The 25,540-nt window shown below is 41.9% G+C and overlaps 1 protein-coding gene across 1 annotated transcript in view; it reads right to left on the reverse strand.

Moving 5' to 3' along the window:
* The window catches only part of fat2 (FAT atypical cadherin 2), a 109,401-nt gene extending 104,629 nt beyond the window's left edge, over window positions 1-4,772 (reverse strand). Inside the window, exon 1 of the mRNA XM_072395138.1 lies at window positions 4,552-4,772. The gene's annotated coding sequence lies outside the window, so the exon portion shown is untranslated. The remainder of the gene's footprint in view (window positions 1-4,551) is intronic.
* Between the last annotated feature and the right edge of the window lie 20,768 nt (window positions 4,773-25,540).

The following is a 25,540-nucleotide window of genomic DNA, read 5'->3' on the forward strand; positions in this document are numbered from 1 at the left end:
AGCTCTTTCTGTATTTTTTGGTTCAGTTTGGCGGTTAATAATGAATACAGGAAGTTTACCAGCTCAAAACCGCTGACAACCAATGAGCTTTCATGATATCTAAGGTGAGTTGGTAACTTTAGTGTTTAATTAAAGTGTTTTATTCCACATGTACTCACTTTCTTCTGTCTCTGCTGGTAATAAACACAGCTAGCATAAACACTCTCGAATGTTAGCCCAAAAAGAGCTCTTTCTGTATTTTTTGGTTCACTTTGGCTGTGATTAATGAATAAAAGCGTAGTGTTTATGTTAACAAGGAGGGAAAACCAGCTCAAAACCACTGACAACCAATGAGCTTTCATGATATCTATATCCAAGGTGAGCTGGTAACTTTGGTGTTTAATTAAAGTGTTTTATTCCACATGTACTCACTTTCTTCTGTCTCTGCTGGTATTAAACACAGCTAGCATAAATGCTCTCGAATGTTAGCCCAAAAAGAGCTATTTCTGTATTTTTTGGTTCACTTTGGCGGTTAATAATGAATAAAAGCGTAGTGTTTATGTTAACAAGGAGGGAAAAGCAGCTCAAACCAATGAGCTTTCATGATATCTATATCCAAGGTGAGCTGGTAACTTTGGTGTTTAATTAAAGTGTTTTATTCCACATGTACTCACTTTCTTCTGTCTCTGCTGGTAATAAACACAGCTAGCATAAACACTCTCGAATGTTAGCCCAAAAAGAGCTCTTTAAGTATTTTTTGGTTCAGTTTGGCGGTTAATAATGAATAAAAGCGTAGTGTTTATGTTAACAAGGAGGGAAAACCAGCTCAAAACCACTGACAACCAATGAGCTTTCATGATATCTATATCCAAGGTGAGCTGGTAACTTTGGTGTTTAATTAAAGTGTTTTATTCCACATGTACTCACTTTCTTCTGTCTCTGCTGGTATTAAACACAGCTAGCATAAATGCTCTCGAATGTTAGCCCAAAAAGAGCTATTTCTGTATTTTTTGGTTCACTTTGGCGGTTAATAATGAATAAAAGCGTAGTGTTTATGTTAACAAGGAGGGAAAAGCAGCTCAAACCAATGAGCTTTCATGATATCTATATCCAAGGTGAGCTGGTAACTTTGGTGTTTAATTAAAGTGTTTTATTCCACATGTACTCACTTTCTTCTGTCTCTGCTGGTAATAAACACAGCTAGCATAAATGCTCTCGAATGTTAGCCCAAAAAGAGCTATTTCTGTATTTTTTGGTTCACTTTGGCTGTGATTAATGAATAAAAGCGTAGTGTTTATGTTAACAAGGAGGGAAAAGCAGCTCAAAACCGCTGACAACCAATGAGCTTTCATGATATCTAAGGTGAGTTGGTAACTTTAGTGTTTAATTAAAGTGTTTTATTCCACATGTACTCACTTTCTTCTGTCTCTGCTGGTAATAAACACAGCTAGCATAAACACTCTCGAATGTTAGCCCAAAAAGAGCTCTTTCTGTATTTTTTGGTTCACTTTGGCTGTGATTAATGAATAAAAGCGTAGTGTTTATGTTAACAAGGAGGGAAAACCAGCTCAAAACCACTGACAACCAATGAGCTTTCATGATATCCATATCCAAGGTGAGCTGGTAACTTTGGTGTTTAATTAAAGTGTTTTATTCCACATGTACTCACTTTCTTCTGTCTCTGCTGGTAATAAACACAGCTAGCATAAACACTCTCGAATGTTAGCCCAAAAAGAGCTATTTCTGTATTTTTTGGTTCAGTTTGGCTGTGAATTTGAATACAGGAAGTTTATGTTAATAAGGAGGGAAAAGCAGCTCAAACCAATGAGCTTCCATGATATCCATATCCAAGGTGAGCTGGTATTGCATGTTTACCGTTCACAGCAGTCTTTGTGGGGACCTGGGGGTTAGAGGTAGGCCTAGACGAGTTTCTGACTCGTTATTTATGGCGAGTGCCTCCGAGCTCGCGGCTCTGCTCTTTTTATTACTTCTTTCCTGCATAATTATCTCCAATGATCAACAACCCTGACCCTTGACATCAAATGGCGCGAGTCTTTGGTTCAGATGTCAACGTTTTATACGACATTTGTATCAGAACTCTCGGTCTGAATGTCGTAGCTGCAGAGGTCCAAAGTGAACGCGAGCAGCGGCTCTTCACTTTTACAAACCATGCCTTTGCATGAGTGTAATATCTGGGAAGGGCGCAGCCTGCAACATAACATCTCCCACACCAACAGTATTGGTTAAGACTGGCGCTCTGGGCGACACTGAGAGGAGTCTGTGCTGCTCTGGTGTGGAGGTACTTAACCCTGTCAGGATAACTAAAACCCAGAGGGCAAAGACAGTGAGAGTCTGTAATATTTGCAAATACAATCTGAAGTATTCAGGTTTTATGATAAATGCTTCTTCATGTTGTAAAGTTTAGATGCTCCTCGTTAACTTCGATCATCTAGAAGAGCAAAAGTCTGCAACAATATGCACAAAACCCTCCGAATTGTTACCAAAAACAACAAGTTTTGGTCAAACTTCATGGGCAGAATCCCCAAGAAAAGAGATTTCTACAGAAAACAGATCATCCCTGAAGCTCTATCCAGACTTTTAGCCTGTTGCTGTCTGAGCATCTGTCAGTAAAAAGTCCTGAAGTCATGAGAACCTTCAGGAAAACCCATTTAAAGTGATCGTGGGAAACTGAACAACTGCCACACAATGACACAGTTACAACATTCGTTCCAGCAGGGAGTCCTTAAAATGACAAAAACACCCTGTTGGGCCTCAACTTTTAGCATGAAAGGTAAAAAGAAGGTGAAACGTGGCGGGAGCATCACCATCCATCAATTAAACATCTCATTTGTGCCACAGAATGACCCAGGATCTTTCTCACAGGCCACAAAGTTGAAGGTATTTAGGTGTGACTGTGGCTGAAGGCTGTGCTGGTGTGAAGAAGCTCAGCCAGACCATAAACTGCAGGACCAGCTCCTGTCTCTGTGGGCCACAACAAACTGGGTTTTGTTGCAGAGATGGTGTCACGCTATGATCTTCTGGATGCTTCCCCCCTTAGACTCCCTGCTTACAGCCAATTCATCCTGTGTTGTGTTTTCCTGCATCATCCAGTCAGTTTTTGCACTTTTGTTGATTTAAAATCTCTTCAACAACGTCTGTAATGAACAGAGAAAGTAACCGTTTGACTAATTCTTATCATTATGCTTCTTATCAAGGCCTCAGAGTCCAAACCAGGAGGAAGGAGACACATCACACGGTTTAGGTTCAGGTTTAACCGGGACAGTGAAGAAATCTGTCCAGAAATTAAACCACTTTGCAGTTGTGGAGGCTGCTTGGCTTCCCCTGGGAATCGCTGACTGACACAGCCAAGTAAAAGCTGGCAGTAATTGGTGTCTTTCTGCGGTATAACATGACCCCGTGTGAAAGGGACTGCTGTTCGCAGGGCTGGGTCATGTCAAGTGAAGGGTTGAGTGGAGGGGTCGAGGGTGTCTGTCAAACGGACCTTCCACCCACACCCAGAGAGCAAATACCATATTTAAAGAGGAGGATCACAAATGCCTCGGCAACATTCCCCGTTAGCGGCCGTCACTCAACCAGACACCGTTCTGGTTCCTGTGGGCCCGACTGCAGGAGATGAGATGAGCTGGGCGGGTCAGAAACATGTGTTCCAGGTAAGCTGCTTTTTTCATTGGCACTCAACTAGTTTTGATGTTTTCTCGTTTGATTTTTGGTAATTTTCTTGCCACTCAGACTGAGACAGTAAGTTCACGAGGTCTATTTGCTGACTGGGCAGCTCCATCAATCCCTCCGGCTAAGTCTGGACTTTGTCTCAACGACTTCTGACAACAACGTTAAATGCCTCTAATGAGGCTTCAGATGATTCAACCACCCTGGGTCAAATCTATGCTTCAAAAAGAGGATTTATTCCTACTTATGAAACACCACCGGGGTCAGGAAAACCAATTATTGCATCTTCTGCTTTCCTCTGAAAACTTTGAGGTCAAATGATTTCAATGAAGGATTTTCACACCATTAACAAGTAAAAATGTGAATAAATGAAGTGGTCAGAGTGTGAGGGTTATCTTACGGTTCATCCATCATGGACAGCAGTCCTTAGGGGAAAGTGACCTGTGGGAAAACCCACTCCTGACCCAAGGAAGCTCATCTTTTCATGCCACTACGTTGCAAAAGGTCTGTGCACATGCACGGCAGAGCAGTGAATCAGCATATGGACAAAAAAAAACAAAGGAGGGACTTCTTAGTCAAATGTTTCAAATGTCAGGAGCTCGGCTGCATGCATCAACATGCGCCTCTTTACCCGTTTTTCAAGCAGGTGTTGAATCTTTTCCGTGAATCTGTGCACATTTCAGCTCTTCTTCAGAAAACAAACGCCACTTTAATGCAACTTTAATCATCACAGAGTGTTTCCAAAGCGTTTGGCTCCACTCGAGCAGCAGTTAAACTCTGTTTATATATCCCCCGTGTCGTGTTTTGTGATGCTGGAAAACTAAATAGTGGCGTTCTTCCCCACCATAAACAGCAGTTTGAATTGGAGTGAAGCAGAAAACTCACCTGAGGTCCTGTTAGGTCAGTCTTCTAGGAATTTACTTTCCCCCCTTTTGCGCTTCAGAAACCTATAAAACACGGCATGGCGGCGTACTCCCACGGGGGTTTGCTGTCAAGTCCACGGGGAAAAGCTGCAGTAGAAGAAGCACGCACTCATAGGGCTGCAGGAGCGTGTCTCAGCTGCCGTTCACTTAAACCTCAGCCTTCAAAGTGCTGCTGAGACACCTCCACACTCCCTCAGGAGTCCCATCTCCACCCACTTCTCACAATGACCCTCCTCTTTTCTGTGTTACACACACTCTATGTGCCCAGATTGTGGGCTGCCCCCCCGCCGCCTTGCCTTGCCTGTGGGCTCAGGCCTTGAGCCTCAGCCAAGACGGCTTCTGTGGTGTGTACATGTGTGTGTGTGTGGTATTTGTTGACACTGTACATCTTGTCGAATCATGTCGTTTGAATCAATCCTGAACCTTTGCCTCAATAAAGACTGAAAGGTTCTGCCAACAAACAGCTAAAGCTGAGAAAAAGAAGCACAGGGCAAAGATACTGAGTCACATGATTGGAATTTGCATAACGAACAGCACAAAATCAACTCTGAGGAACCAGAACCTACTTAACAGTGACTCTGAAGCGCCATGAGATGACTTTTGTTGTGATTTGGCGCTTGATAAATAAAGCTGAATTGAATTGACGTTATAAAGCCGTTAAGACATTAATTAATTACAACGAACCATCAAATCTAACACCTGGATTTTACAGTTTACATTAATCGATTAAGTAAAGGTCGGACCTGAACTCTCAGCTGGTGAATATAAAAGGCTTCACCACACCTCAGTGAGCTCAAAGCTAAAGATTTACAGCCTGGCAGCACAGCTGAGTGTAAAAGTTTTGGTGATTTTAACACTGGAGTTATTCATGGTGCCAAACAAACAGCCATCCATCCATATTTCACACCAGTTCCTGCTGCTCAGGGGCCTGAAGCTTGTCCCAGCTGTCATTGGGCGAGTGGGGGGGTGGGTGACCAGTCCATCCAGGGCCAACACAGACAAATAACCATGTGAATGCTTCTGGACTGCAGGAGGGAGTACCCACAGAGAACCGGCGTGTACACGAGGTTTAGCAGAGGAGGTGGAGTCAACTTTTGAAATGAAAATCAGAATCGGCTCCTTAAATCAGGAACTTTCAAGGTTTTCTTTCCAGTTTTTCACCTGCTGGTGACTTCAGACCCCCTGAAACATGCTTCCGAAAACAGAAAAAAAGGGATTTTTCCTTTAAATGTCACCTTTAAAAACAGAAAAAAGGGATTTTTCCTTTAAATGTCACCTTTAAAAACAGAAAAAAAGGGATTTTTCCTTTAAATGTCACCTTTAAAAACAGAAAAAAATGGATTTTTCCTTTAAATGTCACCGTTAAAAACAGAAAAAAGGGATTTTTCCTCAACATGTCACCTTTGAAAACAGAAAAAAGGGATTTTTCCTTTAAATATCACCTTTAAAAACAGAAAAAATAGATTTTTCCTTTAAATGTCACCGTTAAAAACAGAAAAAGGGATTTTTCCTCAATATGTCACAGTTAAAAACAGAAAAAAGGGATTTTTCCTTTAAATGTCCCCTTTAAAAACAGAAAAGAGGGATTTTTCCTTTAAATGTCACCTTTGAAAACAGAAAAAAGGGATTTTTCCTTTAAATGTCACCGTTAAAAACAGAAAAAAGGGATTTTTCCTCAACATGTCACCTTTAAAAACACAAAAAAGGGATTTTTCCTTTAAATGTCACCTTTAAAAACAGAAAAAAAGGGATTTTTCCTTTAAATGTCACCTTTAAAAACAGAAAAAAAGGGATTTTTCCTTTAAATGTCACCTTTAAAAACAGAAAAAAGGGATTTTTCCTTTAAATGTCACCTTTAAAAACAGAAAAAAATTATTTTTCCTCAACATGTCACCTTTAAAAACAGAAAAAAGGGATTTTTCCTCAACATGTCACCTTTGAAAACAGAAAAAATGGATTTTTCCTTTAAATATCACCTTTAAAAACAGAAAAAATGGATTTTTCCTTTAAATGTCACCGTTAAAAACATAAAAAGGGATTTTTCCTCAATATGTCACCGTTAAAAACAGAAAAAAGGGATTTTTCCTTTAAATGTCACCTTTAAAAACAGAAAAAAGGGATTTTTCCTTTAAATGTCACCTTTAAAAACAGAAAAAAAGGGATTTTTCCTTTAAATGTCACCTTTAAAAACAGAAAAAAGGGATTTTTCCTCAACATGTCACCTTTAAAAACAGAAAAAATGGATTTTTCCTTTAAATGTCACCTTTAAAAACAGAAAAAAGGGATTTTTCCTCAACATGTCACCTTTAAAAACAGAAAAAAAGGGATTTTTCCTTTAAATGTCACCTTTAAAAACAGAAAAAAAGGGATTTTTCCTTTAAATGTCACCGTTAAAAACAGAAAAAAGGGATTTTTCCTCAACATGTCACCTTTAAAAACACAAAAAAGGGATTTTTCCTTTAAATGTCACCTTTAAAAACAGAAAAAAGGGATTTTTCCTTTAAATGTCACCTTTGAAAACAGAAAAAATGGATTTTTCCTTTAAATGTCACCTTTAAAAACAGAAAAAGATGTTTTTTGTTGTGCTCGGTCATTCCCGTTCACTTCAGAAATCACAACAGAACCACATTTCCATCTGTTCCTTCATCGTAAAATAGGCAAAAACAGCTCATTATAACCCGCTTTTTGGAGTTTTGATAAAAACAACCCACATAAAAAGAAATAAGCTCAAAGAGTTAGTTCAACCATTTCTTTTAAATGTAAAAAAAGTCTTTGCAGATGTGGGAGTCTCCTTCACTCGTTTTGCTTACCTTTAAATAATGTAAAGTCCTGAATAAAGAACTCAGTATTTACTCTAAACACTGCAGATCTGTCTCTGATGGAAGCAGCAGCACAGAGCAAAGTGTTGCATTTTACACAAAGAAAAGAAAGACTTTCCATCTTTTTGTGCTGAAATGTGAGGGTGTAACCACGAGCTTCGGTTAAATCCGTCTCAGGCTAATACGGGAGGTAATTAACTGTTAGTCTGCTGTTGTAGCGCAGCCTCAACAGGCTTTGTGTCGCTGTTGTGTAAACATGACAAATAAACTCGGAGCTGCTCCAGCTCTTAGCCCCGGGCCACGAAAGGCGAGGACCGGGGGGGAGAATAACGAGTGTGGTGGGAGTCGTATTGAATCTATTGTGCAGGACTCAATAAGGAGTCATTAAGTCATTTTGAGGTGATAAAAAAGTAAAGAACTGCATGATCACTGACAAAAAGACAAAAAAAACAGTCGATTACAGTGAATAAGTCTCCAGGTGGAACTGGGGCTCCAGAACAGTTGTGTAATAGATGTTATTTATGTCCTTCTTTGGAGGTTTCTTGGTCCTGTCTTCTAATGTAGATCCATGTGTCGAGATTTAAAAAGACGAAAGTTAAGGATTGATCATCTGAAGCAGGAACCTGGATCTCCTTTTCGGGTTTTCGAGTTATTCAGAGCAGAAAGAAGCCGGAAAATCACTCGTATCAACCCAAATACAGAGTTAGGTACGTGGAGATGGACACCTGTTAGCACCAAAGTCCATTAAAAGAGCTCAAATTGAAGCTTTAACCAATGACATTTAAGGCCCAGAAGGTCAGAGCCTGAACACTTTTCTTTTATGTTTAGGTTTTATGTTATGATGCTTTTATTGTTATATCTTACAAATGAAGATATAACAGCTTTATAAGAAGCTAACAATAAGCTACATAGAAGGAACCCAGGAGTTGGACACCTGTTAGCACCAAAGTCCATTAAAAGAGCTCAAATTGAAGCTTTAACCAATGACATTTAAGGCCCAGAAGGTCAGAGCCTGAACACTTTTCTTTTAAGTTTATGTTTCTGTATTTATCAGACACTTTTATCCAAAGAGACTTACAAATGAAGATATAACAGCTTTATAAAAAGCTAACAATAAGCTACATAGAAGGAACCCAGGAGTTGGACACCTGTTAGCACCAAAGTCCATTAAAAGAGCTCAAATTGAAGCTTTAACCAATGTTTAATTTTCCTATGACATTTAGGCCCAGAAGGTCAGAGCCTGAACACTTTTCTTTTATGTTTACGTTTTATGTTATGATGCTTTTATTGTTATATCTTACAAATGAAGATATAACAGCTTTATAAAAAGCTAACAATAAGCTAACAATAAGCTAACAATAAGCTACATAGAAGGAACCCAGGAGTTGGACACCTGTTAGCACCAAAGTCCATTAAAAGAGCTCAAATTGAAGCTTTAACCAATGTTTCATTTTCCTATGACATTTAAGGCCCAGAAGGTCAGAGCCTGAACACTTTTCTTTTATGTTTAGGTTTTATGTTATGATGCTTTTATTGTTATATCTTACAAATGAAGAGATAACAGCTTTATAAAAAGCTAACAATAAGCTAACAATAAGCTACATAGAAGGAACCCAGGAGTTGGACAACTGTTAGCACCAAAGTCCATTAAAAGAGCTCAAATTGAAGCTTTAACCAATGACATTTAAGGCCCAGAAGGTCAGAGCCTGAACACTTTTCTTTTAAGTTTATATTCCTGTATTTATCAGACGCTTTAATCCAAAGCGACTTACAAATGAAGATATAACAGCTTTATAAGAAGCTAACAATAAGCTACATAGAAGGAACCCAGGAGTTGGACACCTGTTAGCACCAAAGTCCATTAAAAGAGCTCAAATTGAAGCTATAACCAATGTTTAATTTTCCTATGACATTTAAGGCCCAGAAGGCCAGAGCCTGAACACTTTTCTTTTATGTTTAGGTTTTATGTTATGATGCTTTTATTGTTATATCTTCCAAATGAAGATATAACAGCTTTATAAAAAGCTAACAATAAGCTAACAATAAGCTAACAATAAGCTACATAGAAGGAACCCAGGAGTTGGACACCTGTTAGCACCAAAGTCCATTAAAAGAGCTCAAATTGAAGCTTTAACCAATGTTTAATTTTCCTATGACATTTAAGGCCCAGAAGGCCAGAGCCTGAACACTTTTCTTTTATGTTTTATGTTATGATGCTTTTATTGTTATATCTTACAAATGAAGATATAACAGCTTTATAAAAAGCTAACAATAAGCTAACAATAAGCTACATAGAAGGAACCCAGGAGTCCGAAGGAAGTGCAGATACTGCACTAAATGCAATACTCTTGTTCAATTTGTTCAGGTGAATCTAATGAGAAAAACAGTGTCACTGTCTCAGTATTTCCTTCTGTGTCTCACTCTCTGCTCTTGGCTGAACTAAAACATTGTGCTGTCCCTTTAAAGCCGGACCAGAAGGTGAACAGAAGCTTCCCCGAGGCTTCGTGTGAAGCATTTCCAGGCCATGGAGGTAAGAGACCTGATGATACAGAGGAAAAAAGCACCGAACACATGGGCCTGTGGAGAGAAAAACAAGCATGGATGCAATGAAGGTGGGAAAAGGAAACAAATGATGAAGAAGGTAAAAGCAAAGCTGTGGCATGAAGACTGAAAACGTGAGATACAGCAAGGTGGAGGGGTGATGACGGAGATGAAGAGGGACAGAAAGGAGAGAGGAGGAAAGAGGTCTGGTCTAGAAATAAACACCAACAGAAGGTGGGCACGAAGCCACTGACAGCAGGTGAAGCTGAGCAGAGAGCAGCAGAGCCTGGAGGAAATGAAACTCAGATCCACCTTATGTAACCCGCTGCCGGGGTCTCAAACTGTTCAATCCATACCGCTCAACATTTGTATTTATGCTGGGGGTCAGTCGCCGTCTCACGGTGGAACAAAATGTCATCAGTACTCTGAGCACTGAGCAAATGTCAGAGTTTTAGCAGCAGAATTGCTGACTTTAGTTTTGCTTTTTGGCTTTAAGGAGTTTTACGACAAGGAATCCAGGAGTGAGGCGGATCCTGACTGGTTCAGACTTTAAGAAGAACAAAGGATTTATCCTCTCATTGTCCTCTGAACATCTAATCTTCAAGGCCTTGGCTTTATTACAAACATATAAACCTCTCCTTATCATAGCTGTCCCGATCCGTGAAAGCAGTGGCTGCAGATGCAGGATCAATAATCTGATTTTATTTATATAATGATAGTCACTTGATGAGCAAAGTAATAGATTATAAATTCCTAAGTCTTCTCGATACCTATGGGGAGAAGAGTGAGACTATAAAACTTATCAAAAGAAAACTCTCTCCACGCTAGGAGGAAAAAACAAAAGCTAATATAAATCTTACAAATAAACTTATCCGAACCGTCGGAGGCTCTATAGAAATTTAACAAATCAATAAACAGAAAGAGGCTCCTTCTAATGGAGTTGCTATGAAAGTTATAATTATAAATCAAAGACACTCCTGAATAAACGACAAGACAAAGAAAACTTCACTTGGATAAATCTATGGCTAAACTTACAACAGAAAATCATCTCAAAGAGGAAATCATCAATAAACAAGATCTGTGATACTTATACTTTGGAGGCTAGAGGACGAAAGCTCGAGAGACAATTCAACACACTGGCAACGAGACGCAGACTAAATACACCTGAGGAACCAAGGGGAACAGGTGGAAACACTTTGGGAATCAGGGAAGACAAAGAGACACGGGAGGAAGGGCAAGTTATCTGAAACCAGAGGAGCTGTTCATTTCAAAATAAAACAGGAAGTGACAAGACAAGGTACAAAAAAACCTAAGAGCTTTTGTGAGACCTGACAATACATTAGCTTCTGCTTATCTGAGGTCGGGTTGGTCCAGGAGGGAAACCCAGACATCCGTCTCCTTATGGGATCCCAAAGTGTTTCCAGACCAGAAACGATATATATAATCCCTCCGGTGAGTTCTGGGTCTGCCCTGGGGCCTCCTTCTTGTTGGCCTTGGCTGAAAAACCTCCAAAGGGAGGCAACCAGGAGGCATCCTAACCAGGCTTATTGTGGAGGAGCAGTGGCTCCACTACTTCCCTTCAGAAGAAACTGATCTAAGCCAGTGTGACAGCATCATCATTCTTTCTGTCACTGCCCAGGCTTCATGACCACAGGTGAGGGTTGGACCAAAGAGGGACCAGTAAATCGAAAGCTTCGCCTCCCAACAATAACGGACCAGAACAGCGTCCTCACTGCTGCTGATGAAGCCCAATCCGTCCATCTCTGGCTCCAACCTGCCATCACTCCTGAACAAGATCCAGAGATACTTAAACTCCTCCACCTGGGGCAGGAACTCACCCCGACCTGGAGGGAGCTGACTTTCATCCCGGCCGCTTCACACTTTAGGTTTAGGAAAATGGAAAATATGTGGTTTGAGCAGCTTGGCTTCACTTGTAAAACAACAATAAATCTGGAGTTCTGCTCTCATCTGAGGGGTGGAGTTTTAACACTATATGTACCACATACTGGGGTATTAAGAAGATGTTGGAGCAGGCTGGTTCTACAGCAGGGAAGTCAAACTCCGGTCCTGGAGGGCCGCTGTCCTGCAGGTTTTAGCTGTTTCCTGCTCCAACACACCTGATTCAGATCAATGCCTCATTAGCTGGTTTGTGCAGAACTTAACAATCTTTTGAAGAGATTAATTTAATCTGAATCAGGTGCGTTGAAGCAGGGAAACGTCTAAAACCTGCAGGACAGCGGCCCTCGAGGACCGGAGTTTGACTTCCCTGATCTATACATTAGCTTCTGCTTATCTGAGGTCGGGTTGGTCCAGGAGGGAAACCCAGACATCCGTCTCCTTATGGGATCCCCAAGTGTTTCCAGACCAGAAACGATATATAATCCCTCCGGTGAGTTCTGGGTCTGCCCTGGGGCCTCCTTCTTGTTGGCCTTGGCTGAAAAACCTCCAAAGGAAGCAACCAGGAGGCATCCTAACCAGGCTTATTGTGGAGGAGCAGTGGCTCCACTACTTCCCTTCAGAGGAAACTGATCGAAGCCAGTGTGACAGCATCATCATTCTTTCTGTCACTGCCCAGGCTTCATGACCACAGGTGAGGGTTGGACCAAAGAGGGACCAGTAAATCGAAAGCTTCGCCTCCCAACAATAACGGACCAGAACAGCGTCCTCACTGCTGCTGATGAAGCCCAATCCGTCCATCTCTGGCTCCAACCTGCCATCACTCCTGAACAAGATCCAGAGATACTTAACCTCCTCCACCTGGGGCAGGAACTCACCCCGACCTGGAGCAAGCTGACTTTCATCCCGGCCGCTTCACACTTTAGGTTTAGGAAAATGGAAAATATGTGGTTTGAGCAGCTTGGCTTCACTTGTAAAACAACAATAAATCTGGAGTTCTGCTCTCATCTGAGGGGTGGAGTTTTAACACTATATGTACCACATACTGGGGTATTAAGAAGATGTCGGAGCAGGCTGGTTCTACAGCAGGGAAGTCAAACTCCGGTCCTGGAGGGCCGCTGTCCTGCAGGTTTTAGCTGTTTCCTGCTCCAACACACCTGATTCAAAGTACAAAAACCTAAGAGTCTCTGTGAGACCTGACAATAGCTGTTCAAACAACCTCATCAAACTCCGACTGCATGTGGAGTAAAGTGTGAACAACCAGCTGCTGCATTTACTGTGTAAACAGGGCAGCAAATGGAACCGAACTAAATAGATTAAATCAAATGAAAGAATACTTTATAAAGTCAGTATTTTTCCTCTCATCAGTCATTACAGGCTGTCATTATGACTTATAATGGAGCGTGCAGGAGTTACCTGCATATGGTCGGAGGGAGAAGCCCTGTGTTTTGTAGAGAATGGGCAGCATTGTCCAATATCTCCATCAGATTGTGCAGCATTCGCACAATCAGCTCCAGCACAGAACCAGCTCTTTAATGCTCCAACAGATGCTGCAAAGCAGACTCCACTGTCCACCACAGACTCTCAGAAGTACAGCCCCTTTTTTAGTACCTGAATGTCACATTTGCAGTCCAGATAGAGTCCCAGGTATCTGAAGTCCTCCACCACCTCTTCTCCTCGTTCTCATGCAAAGGGATTGACCAGTTCCCCTGAGACATGTGAGTATTTCTGGAGATTAAAGGACTTTAAAGAGTTTAAAGTCTGAGGTGAACCGAGTCAAAAGAAACGGGGAGAGTACAGTCCTGTGCTGATGATCACCTTTTCAGACACATCTGTGGTCTGTTTGGGAGGAAGTTATGTTTATTTTTATGCATTTATCAGACGCTTTTATCCAAAGTGACTTACAGGTAGGCATGTAGGGTTAAGGGGTCTTGCCTAAGGACCCCTACTGGAGGTAATACCTTTCATGCCAGGGATTTTAACCCAGGTCTCCCACATGGAAGGTGGCAATGATACCACTACACTATCCAGCCCCAGTTATTAACCCAGGCGTCCACCTGCATTGTGTAAAACTGCAGAAATCAGAGAACATGATCCTCGCAGTGTTGCCTGCTTTGTTGGGATGAGAGTGGGCTCAATGAAGCAGGGAGACGGCACATGGAAGGATGTCTTCCACAGCACTGGGACTTTCTCTGGACTCAGACTAAGGTGCAAGAGGTGCTGCAGAATCCCACAGAGCTGCTTTGCACTGGTCTTCAGTATCAAGGGGCTGAAAACTTCGGAAACCTGCAGTTTTGTTCCGATTCAGTCTCTTTAGGTGCTTCTTCTTTTGACTGCTGGAGACAGACAGATTGGGGGGGGGGGGGCTTCAGTTTGTCCTAATGTGGGGGTTGGTGTTGTGTTAAGATTCATGACTGAGTGACTTTATGGAGGATGTGAGGTCGCTGGAGGCAGAGAGGGAGCTGAAGCTAATGAAACCAGCTTCAACATATTTACAGGCACAAACATCCTGTTTTTAGAGCTTTGTTTTGTTTGTTTTTTGTTAAAAAATTAAAAGAAGTAACTGGAAATAATTAAAAGCAGCAAAGTGATGCTTGTTTTCAGCATGTGGAAAGTTAAAAGAGTCAAAGCAGGATTAAAGTTTGGCCCCGGCAGAGGAGGATATAACCTGCAGATTCCCATCAGATACAGACCCTCGATTTGTTCTGTCAGACGTATCAAGCAGCTGATAAAGGGATCATATCACTTTTGTTGAAATGGTTTTGTTTTTGGAAACTAAGGAAGTACAATACTGAGCAAAAGTGTTGGGCCATTTCCAGGAAAACAGACTAACTATGAATATAAACCCAGAATCTGAGGCAGAAACAGAGTTTTTTTATCAGTTCTCAGCAGCTTTAAAGTGAATATCTGGTCTGAGCTCCTTTATTCTCCAACACAGCCTGAACCCTCTGAGACCAGCTTTCTGTCATTTCTTTAAGGAGTCTTCAGGAATAGTTCTCCAGGCTTCTTGAAGGACATCCCAAAGCTCTTCTTTGGATGTGGGCTGCCTTTTGTTCCGTTCTCTGTCAGATGATCCCACACTGCTTCAATAATGTTGAGGTCCGGGCTCTGGGGAGGATTCATCCCTCCATAAGACCTGTTGCCACTGATTTTCAGTCCACTTCTTGTGTCATTTGGCACAGCTCAGCCTTTTCTCCCTGTTTCCCTTCCTTAAGAACGGCTTCTTGACAGCCACCCTTCCATGGAGACCATTTCTGATGAGGCTTGGGCCAACAGTAGATGGATCAGCTGAAGGTCCAGATGCATCTCTCAGGTCCTGTCAGGTCACAGCTGGATTTTTTCCTCTTTCTTAAGGACATCACTTTCAGATCCTGTTCATCTGCTGGAGATAGTTTTTTAGGCCTGACACTTCTTCTTTTGTCCTCCACTTGTCCAGTTTCCTCAAATGTTTTAAGGACACTTCCCGGCTTGGGCCTTTCTGTGTGGATGCTCTTTAGTCTTGGCTGTTAAGTCGCTTATGAAGACGGATGTACTGGGGCCCTGGAGCGTAAAAACTCAACTATCCTCAACAATCCTCGACTTTAAAAAGCATTAAAATGTCCTAACAGACAAACAAACAAAGAAAAACTGTTGTTTAAGCTCACTTTAAAAGATTAAAGACAGTCTGGCTGCTTGGAGGGAAAAATAAGAAACGAGGACAATATTTCTTCACTATTTTGTATTGAAATTTAACAGCTAATAAATATTTTTAAAGACACAACAAAACATTCGCTCAATGTGAAATAAAAGATCGTTTTCAGCAGATTTTTTCAACATTTTTGGTATAAAATGCATACATTTCATATGATGGCATGCCTCCATGCCCTGTGGGCATTAATCTGAAGGTACAGCTATAGTTTCAGTGGTTTACTGGCATATTTTCATCGAGATGCTCAGTGATTATTCACTAAGGACCAGGAATGCACCAAATTTCACATCATTTTATAGATTTCAATTATTTCCGTCTACTTTTTCTTTTCAGTTTATACTCAACGGCCTGTTGTCAGATATTCCATCACAGTGTTGTAACAAATGAACCAAAACAGAAAAACAACTTGTTTTAGGCCTGTAGTGACGGCACTTAAAAAATGCCCCCAGAGCTTTTTCAGCGCTGCGAGTCACTCATCATCTGAGCTGTTCTCGGCTCGTTCAGCTCTCAGCTTCGGAGCGCAGTGACGTCCTGCTCGCGTTCCGCCCCGCCGCCACCGAGATCGATGGATAGTGAAAGGAAGGCTGTCGCCACATGTCCGCAGAGCGCGTCTGCAGGTGTGGCAGCGCAGCGAGGCTGCAGGGCTTTGAATAGAACCAAGCTGACCTTTTTTAAAAATGTGTCAGCTCGTCTGTCAACAGGTTCACCTCTTTGCTTTTTCCTGACAAAAGCAACAAGGAATTTAGGGTTGGGAAGAGGACAAGGTTGTAAATCTAAGCTGAAGTTAAATGCCATGTTGTTGTCTGCCACATGGATCAAAGTGCCAGACAATGCACCATCAGTTCTTGAGTTTTATTGTTTCTCAGCAGGTTTATTTAACCACAGCGACAGAACCCGCTCTTTCCTTTTCCTAACAAGCTTCAGTTGAACTTGTTTAGTGGCGCAATGCTTCAGTATTTTAGATCCTGCGACACTTCAACTGTAAACTCCCACGAGATGCAGATTGATAACATCAGAAAAATGTGAGCCTAAATTCCTCCAAACAGCAGCGTGACCTTCCTGGTAACGTGAGCGTCGTCTCTTCATAAAGATTTCTATCACAGTGCAAACAAACTCAGATAAAAAGATAGAAATCATAAAAAGATGTGCCGTGTAATAGAAATAAACTGTTCATTTAAAATCTATCGCATTAAATGAAGAAATCAGCACTTTTGACCGATATTTTCTTTCTCTAACCTCCCCCACGCTCTGAAAGTCGTGAACAATAGCCCCATTCTGGGGTAGCTTTAGTTTATGTTGTTGCCCCCACCGTCTTTAACTGATAATGATCATGTAGACAGCTGAAGAATGAACTGTTTCTGTTCACCCAACATACAGGAGGAAGCTCTCAGAAAGAAACAGCCACCCTTCATCAATTATAAATCCGTGTTTTGCATTGAGTTTGGCTGCATTTTGGAGGCCGGTTCGACCTCTGCACAAAGCGCTGCCACCTCAGAGGTAAAACTGCCCCCAGCAAACCGGCTGTAGGTGCTTCAGCTAACGAATGTTGGCCAATAAGCGCAGCCTTGCAGGAGATTATAGCACATGCAAGCTGTTTTGACATGCCTGATTCTCACAGTCGGCCCTCTTTCAGCCACCATGACGCAGTCGTACATTAGTGTGCATTTCATGTGTCTCCGCCATGCTTAAGAATGAAAACACTGATTATTCAACATTTATGTCATCCATAACATGCTAACTGAGGCCCATTTTTGTTGTTTACACAACAAGTTGAAGCAGAACTTTTCCTGTTTGCATTTAAAATCTAATTCATGTCGTTTATTTAGTTTTTTGGATGCTACGGAGGTGTATTTTTCACTGCTAAGGCCTGCTGTTGTTGTTGCTACGTTTATTATTTGCACAGCTGCTGAGCAGAGAAGGAGAATCCAGAAAGTGGAAATCAGGCCATGTGAGCTGGTTTCTTATTTAAACCTTTAGTCCTGGATCAAGGTTCCTTGTGATCTCTTGTATTGATCATTTTGAGATGTTTTTGATGGTGGAAAAGCACTTCCGACCCAGTAAGAATGAGAAGTGACGTCGTCTGCTACTTCCTTTAGCTTTTAGCTTTAGCTTTTAGGCTTCAGACTTTAATTCCTCAGCATTTGTATTGAAAGAACCTCCAGTAAGAATCTGTTTTTCCCTTCAAACATGTTCTGTTAGCGTCTGACTGTCTCCAGGTTGGAAACTATACCATAAAACTATCCTTTATCAGGACACAACACAGGACTCGAGATAAAACCAACTGGAATTAGAAAGAAAACGCATCACACCAGTAAAATCTGGTCAAATAGAGCAAAAGGGAGGAAGTATGAGGGATCTGAAGCAGTCAGAAAAGCAGAGGCTGCTTCCTCCTTATTCAGATTAAACGGCTTATTCTGAGAATGACCTCACACAGAACCTCAATCCTTTTTCTTATTTTCATCTGGAGGAATGCAAACAGCAGCAATAAATAACCAAGACACCGACCACCAAGATCGGTTTAGTTTTTAAAATCATTTTATCCATCTTAAAGTCCTGTAACGCAGTTATATTTGCTGAGAAAAAGCAAAACGTTGAGTTATAAATCAGCCAAACAGACAATAGTGGGATGATGTTCCTAAAAACTGAGGAAATCATCTAATTTGTCTGTATCTTTATGGAGAAATGATCTGTTTCTTTTATCAAGTGCTGCGAATGTTACCTGAGGAGATGTCTCTGAGCTTATGTTACTACAAAAAGCAATATTTACACATATCATCAGTGGGATTTGGGTTTGTGGGCACTCTTACAGAAATATCCGACATTTCATACGAGCTGCCCTGAAAGATCACAATCAGCTGCTGGTCCTGAGCGACAGCCGGCAGCAGAGGGTGAAATGGAAAAAATAAAGTGCAGAAAGGTCATTTCTCACCCCAAACTAATGCATTAAGTCGTGATCTGGTGAAATCAGAAGTGACACTAAAACTGAGATAAAAAGGAGAGCAAATACCTCTCATTCTGAATTTTAAGCGGTGGCTCTGTGAGAATCATTTAAAAGGGACACAAACTCACAAAATTATGGCCGAACTTATCACAAAACGCAGGTGAACTACACGGTCCTGTCCTCCTTAAACTATTTTCTAATCGTGCTAAAACAACCTTGCTTGTCAGTCTTTTAAGCCTTTACAAACAGAGATAAAATGCTTACAAAGATCTTGTGTCTCTTCTGCAGTTCCCTCCCTGCTGCACTATCACACAAAGAGTCTCTTTCAGGTGTTATCATGTCCTCACCGTGGCCTTGTACTCCTCCACTGCACCGAAAATACATTCTTTTCCCTCTTCCTTCACCTTTCTGCCACTTGTGCTTGTTAGATTTCTGTCAGAATATCTCTGAGAAGATGCTAAATGTCTCTAAGAGAGAGCTGATTTCCATACCAAAGGCTAAGGCTTTTTGCCCCAAAAATGTCAGATCTGATGATTAGAGCATTTTTAGAGCAAGTTTTCTCTATATTTCCATGGTGACAGGCCGCCGGCAAACAGGTAGAACATTATTAAACAGATAATGTGCTAAAAAAGGCTCTGTTCACTGTTCCACTTACGTTTCTACATGTTTCCTGGCCTGTTCTCAGTGCTTGCTTTGCTCGAATTAAATCATTAAATCCAGGAGGCACATATGCAGACCTCGATATCAGAAATCTGGGTGTCACATTCAAGATGGTAGGACTTTTAATTCTATGAATACCTCCAAGTCATCCCTTCTGATCAGACATCTGATCGTTTCTTTTATAATTACACATTTTCTTCCATTTTCTTCCATTAACAGCTTCTTTTCTTCCATTAACAACTAAAAAACAGTGGTGGTGTTCATAGATGATCTGAATTTCAAATTTTGAATCACTTAGAGGGTCTTGACCCCCCTCATAAAGTCCCTTACAGCTCAGCAGTTTAATTAGTTGCTCATATGAATAATTTATCTGTGTTTGAGTTCCTTTTTGCACCTTTCAGCTGAACTCAAAGTGCCATCAGTAACCTGTAATGTTCAGCTGTCACAAGGTGGTGAAATAGCTAAAAAAGCTCAACTAAACTCTGGTATGAACTTGTATATTTCTATCAAACATTCTCTGAAAAGCCTCCAGCTGATCCAAAATGCTGCAGCCAGAGTTCTGATGAGAACTAACAGCAGAGATCATGTTTCTCCAGTTTTAGCTTCTTTAGCTTAGATTCAGAATAGAATTTAAGATTCTTCTCCTCACATATAAAGCTCTTAATGACCGAGCTCCATCATATCTTAAAGATCTCATTGTAAGATATTTTCCTAACAGAGCACTTCGCTCCCAAACTGCAGATTTACTTGTGGTTCCCAGAGTTTCTAAAAGCAGAATGGGAGGCAGAGCCTTCAGTTATCAGGCCCCTAAAAGCAGAATGGGAGGCAGAGCCTTCAGTTATCAGGCCCCTAAAAGCAGAATGGGAGGCAGAGCCTTCAGTTATCAGGCCCCTAAAAGCAGAATGGGAGGCAGAGCCTTCAGTTATCAGGCCCCTAAAAGCAGAATGGGAGGCAGAGCCTTCAGTTATCAGGCCCCTAAAAGCAGAATGGGAGGCAGAGCCTTCAGTTATCAGGCCCCTAAAAGCAGAATGGGAGGCAGAGCCTTCAGTTATCAGGCCCCTAAAAGCAGAATGGGAGGCAGAGCCTTCAGTTATCAGGCCCCTAAAAGCAGAATGGGAGGCAGAGCCTTCAGTTATCAGGCCCCTAAAAGCAGAATGGGAGGCAGAGCCTTCAGTTATCAGGCCCCTAAAAGCAGAATGGGAGGCAGAGCCTTCAGTTATCAGGCCCCTAAAAGCAGAATGGGAGGCAGAGCCTTCAGTTATCAGGCCCCTAAAAGCAGAATGGGAGGCAGAGCCTTCAGTTATCAGGCCCCTAAAAGCAGAATGGGAGGCAGAGCCTTCAGTTATCAGGCCCCTAAAAGTAGAATGGGAGGCAGAGCCTTCAGTTATCAGGCCCCTAAAAGCAGAATGGGAGGCAGAGCCTTCAGTTATCAGGCCCCTAAAAGCAGAATGGGAGGCAGAGCCTTCAGTTATCAGGCCCCTAAAAGCAGAATGGGAGGCAGAGCCTTCAGTTATCAGGCCCCTCTCTTGTGGAATAAGCTGCCAGTAAATGTCCGGGAAGCAGACACCCTTTCCACTTTTAAGATTAGGCTTAAAACTTTCCTTTCTGGTAAAGCTTATAGTTCGGGATGGCTCAGGTGAGTCTGAAACATCCCATAGTTAAGCTGCTATAGGCCCAGACTGCTGGGGGACCTCATCTGTCACCTTTCCTCACTTTTCTCTCTTTTTCCCCCTGTTTAATTTCTCAAATGATTTTATGTCCATGTGACATTATTGTGGTTATTAACTTGTGTTTCCCTGTTCCAGCAGGTATCCTTTGAATGGTGTTATGGTGTTTTTCCCCCCTCTTTTCCCTCTTTTCTGTCTTCTCAAACCCCAGCTGGTCGAGGCGGATGGCCACCCTTCCTGGTTCTGGTTCTGCCAGAGGTTTCTCCCTGGTTCTGCCAGAGGTTCCTTCCTGGTTCTGGTTCTGCCAGAGGTTTCTTCCTGGTTCTGGTTCTGCCAGAGGTTTCTTCCTGGTTCTGGTTCTGCCAGAGGTTTCTTCCTGTTAAAGGGAGTCGTTCCTTTCCACAGTCCCTCAGGCTCAGGACGGGAGATTGGACTGAAGACACGCTTCGGTCCAATCTGTTGGTTTCCTTAGCTCGGATATTATTTTTTTGAATTGGCTCCATATGAATTAATTGGATTATGATTATAATGAATTGAATTCCAATTGGCTTGAATTGGACTATATTACTTAAGTGCCTTGGGATGATATTTGTTGTAATCTGGCGCTATATAAATAAAATTTAATTGAATTGAATTGAATTTTAAATCTGTTGACATGAAGGATTGCGGCTGATTGTCATCATTTGTAGTTCAGGAAGCGCTGAAGTGGGTCTCCAGCCACCATGTCGCCATGCAGAGCCGTGCACCAGCGAGAAGGGAACAGATGGACGAACGGACGGCCTACATTGAGTGTTCATGCTTTTCTGTGTCTGAACCAGCAAATCTGCTGGGAATTTGCTCCTCGTTTCCTGGAAACTGCTGTGTTCACGCACACTCGCACACAGATACAGGAGTTCTGGACGGTCCCGAACCCCCTGCTTCAGCACCATCTGCTTACTTGATCTATGAGCATACCAACACCCCCCCAAGTCACACACACACTTGTGCACTCATTTTTCTACTCAAATCGATAGGGTTTCTATTCTTTTGCTTTTGCACAGCACTGCTCCTTGTTTCTACATAGTTTTTAAGTGAATCCCTCTGATAAAGTTAAATAAAATCACTCTTCTTCTGTCCTTTCATTTTCTTTTTGTATACCACATGGCTTCGCTCCCATTATCAGCAGCAACCTGAGCTCAAAACGCTCAAAAGAGGCTGTAGCTTCCTGACATCATTACGTTTGATCAAACCTTTCACAGCTTCTCCAAGTAAAGAGTAATTTAATACCTTTATTACAGAGGTGTGCATTTCCTCCATATCAGCATCAACACGGAGCAGAAGGACGGGGGAAAATATCAAAGGGAGCGAAGCCGAGTCTACAGTAGGAACCAAAGAGCGTTTTTACCTGTTTAATGTCGTCAGTCTGCGGATAAAACAGTCCCAGTACTTGATGGGGTTTCGTACACTACTTAAAACACTTAAGTAGGACACTTGAGGAGGAAAGGAAGGGTTCGAAAAACATCTGTTACTTTTAATAAAACTACTTCAACACTAAAGAGGGAAGAGCTTAGCGGAGGTGATATAAATGAGCAGCAGGGTTCAAACGAGGTCGATAATATGATGGTTAATTTGTTGGCATGGAAACCTGATCAAATAACTGTTATAGTTTCACATTCATGTTCCACATTATATCAGAGTAAAGCAGCGTGCTGTGATGAAACATACCAGGAGGACCAGTCACTGCTGTTATGGTCTCTGTTCTGGTAGCGGTCCCATGGGCAGACACACCGGCCCCCTCTGGGCTACATTTAGTCCCTTTGTTGTCTCTCTGATTATTGTCCTCCGTGCTCAGACTGTGAATTTTACGATACGATACAATACACGGCATTCAGCCAACGATACGATTCGATACGATTCGATACGATTCGATACGATTCGATACGATTCGATACGATTCGATACGATTCGATACGATTCGATACACATCATTTTCTGAAAGACTTTAAAGGGACAGTGTGATTTGACATGAATAGTCACTGATGGGACTGGTGGTGTGGGACAGGAGGGACATTAAATGCAAGCTTGTATTCATACGATTCGGTACGATTCAACACGTCGTGAAGCTATTTTACCTCTTTCTGTATTTCTGTCACTTTTCAAAAGAATGTTCTGGAGATTGCAAAACAACCGAAATATCAGCAGCGCCTCCAACAAAGACTGTTCAGCTGTCCACATCCCAGCCTGTCGTTAAGAAGTCTGAGTGAAAGAGATGGAATGCTTAAGGAAAAGCCAACAAAAGAATAGAGACACACAAATCCCCAAACTTCAAACATTTTCTTACTGTATTGATCCCCAGCAGAGAAGCAGTAAACAGGAGGGACATTAAATGCAAACTTGTATTCATACGATTCGGTACGATTCGATACGATACGATTTGATTCGATACGATTCGATACGATTCGATATGATTCGATACGATTCGATACGATACGATTTAATACACATCATTTTCTGAAAGACTTTAAAGGGACAGTTTGATTTGACATGAATAGTCACTGATGGGACTGGTGGTGTGGGACATCTCCCTGTGATGCCCATGCTAGAGAGTACAGAGTATTTGATGATAGATTTATCAGAACTGATGATTGATGACCACACCCCCCCTTTGCGGTCTGCCTCAAATTGTCAGCTGTGTGGTTTTTATCCAAGACACGACACCCAAAGCACAATCAGTGCATCTGCTTTGGCTGCATAGTGATCAACATGAATGCATTTATGCAGACATGCAGACATGGAATGGTACCAGAGAAGATGATGGGGGATCTTCGAATCAAATAATATCCATTCAACTGTGGATATCTGAGGATGAACGTTTCCATCACTTTCTGTAATCCATACTGTCCAGTAGTGTAGATGGGAACTTATCCGTGAATATGAACTCAGGAACAGCCCGATCCAGGTGTTTTTGTGATTTCTTTTCCTCAGAAAAGCTTTGGATGAGCCTATTTGTACAAAAACTCCTCTTCAATACTGTGAAATGTAATTAGATTTCGGATATATGTCTTAATGGCAGATCACAACATCAGCAGTTCAACCTCCATCCCTTCTCATCTCATCCTTGGACACTGGACTCCTATTTCTTCACAGCTGCAGGTAATAACCTTTCATGGATGTCCTTCATGTCACAGTTTGTTGTTAAAGGGGTTAAGAAGTTGCTCTTTACAGCTGCATAAGAACATCTGAGGGTGTTTTTTTCTTCCATGTTGTCATTCATTCGCCCTCTGACCTACAAACGCACATTTCCATCACTTCAGACGTCATCAGACAAGAGTTTAACCTTCAACTAGAATTTCTATGGTTTACAGTAAGGCTGGTCACCTGAAGGAAAGTGTGTAAAATTAAAATTCATCCCCACACACACTCACGTGCACATCATGAGCCCGAGCACTGACCAGGCATCGGCTGCTTGGAGAATGTTCAAGGGATTTAGTGATGATGTAATGCTGACCGACACGACTGACCACACTGGTGCAAGATGCACACACAACACTGCCATCTACCCCCCAAACACACACACATGCACCTGAGCTGCAGATACAAAATCACCTCCTGACAGTTTTATTGGCAGCTCTTTTCAGTGGCAATATTGCCTCATATTTAACGCTCAGTTGCATGAAATATCTGCCGCAGAATCAGGTTCCTCCGTGTTAAAAGGACTTTTAAATTCTAACAGACTTCTAAACTCTCTGCAACACGTCGTGAAGCTATTTTCACCTCTTTCTGTATTTCTGTCACTTTTCAAAAGAATATTCTGGAGATTGCAAAACAACCGAAATATCAGACTGTTCAGCTGTCCACATCCCAGCCTGTCGTTAAGAAGTCTGAGTGAAAGAGATGGAATGGGTAAGGAAAAGCCAACAAAAGAATAGAGACACACAAATCCCCAAACTTCAAACATTTTCTTACTGTATTGATCCCCAGCTGAGAAGCAGTAAACAGGAGGGACATTAAATGCAAACTTGCATTCATATGTGAAGAAAAATCAATGACATGAAGGATATCAGCACAGTGTGTTCGCTGTAGATAGTACAATAGGACTGCCTGAAACCTACAAAGAGTTGGTTCACAACAAAATGTTTTCAAGCCACTGTTCTGTCCAAAGCTGTCGTCTTTCTGCTCCGGCTCTGATAAGCTCCTGTATTAAAGTCTTCCGTAGAGTTCCCCCTCTGATTTAGAGTTTTACACTGAGGAACAAACCATTCAAGTTCACAATCCAGACTTTGATTTAAAGTCATTTTTTAATAAATTTCCAGTTCCACTGTGTAAAAATGACTTTCACCCAGGGTCAGACCTCACATGGAGACGAGTGTAAGATCATCTACCACTAAAGACAGAGCCTTGCAGCTGACTGAAGGCCAGACTCTGCATCGGGCAGAAGGCTAAGCCAACAAAGTGGGGGCTGAGGTTTTTGCTGCTTGCTGACATGAAGGCCAACCCCTTCAAGTCCAAGATGGCCTCAGGCTCTCTTCTGATGCAGAAACCGGTCAACAAAGACTACTCAGGGCCGAGGTATATGGTCTCCACAAACTTTTAAAACCAGTGATTTGGAGCTTGTGGGACATACAGACGGAGAAGAGTTGGTGTCCCCACTCGGGATGCACGATCCGCTTTTTTTCACCTCCGATACCGATATGATATCTGAGCTTTAGTATCGACCGATACGATACCGATATCTGAGCTTTAGTATCGACCGATACCGA

Source organism: Leuresthes tenuis, unplaced genomic scaffold (genome assembly GCF_036924035.1).
Source record: "Leuresthes tenuis unplaced genomic scaffold, fLeuTen1.0.hap1 SCAF_11, whole genome shotgun sequence".
In the NCBI taxonomy this organism is placed as follows: domain Eukaryota; kingdom Metazoa; phylum Chordata; class Actinopteri; order Atheriniformes; family Atherinopsidae; genus Leuresthes; species Leuresthes tenuis.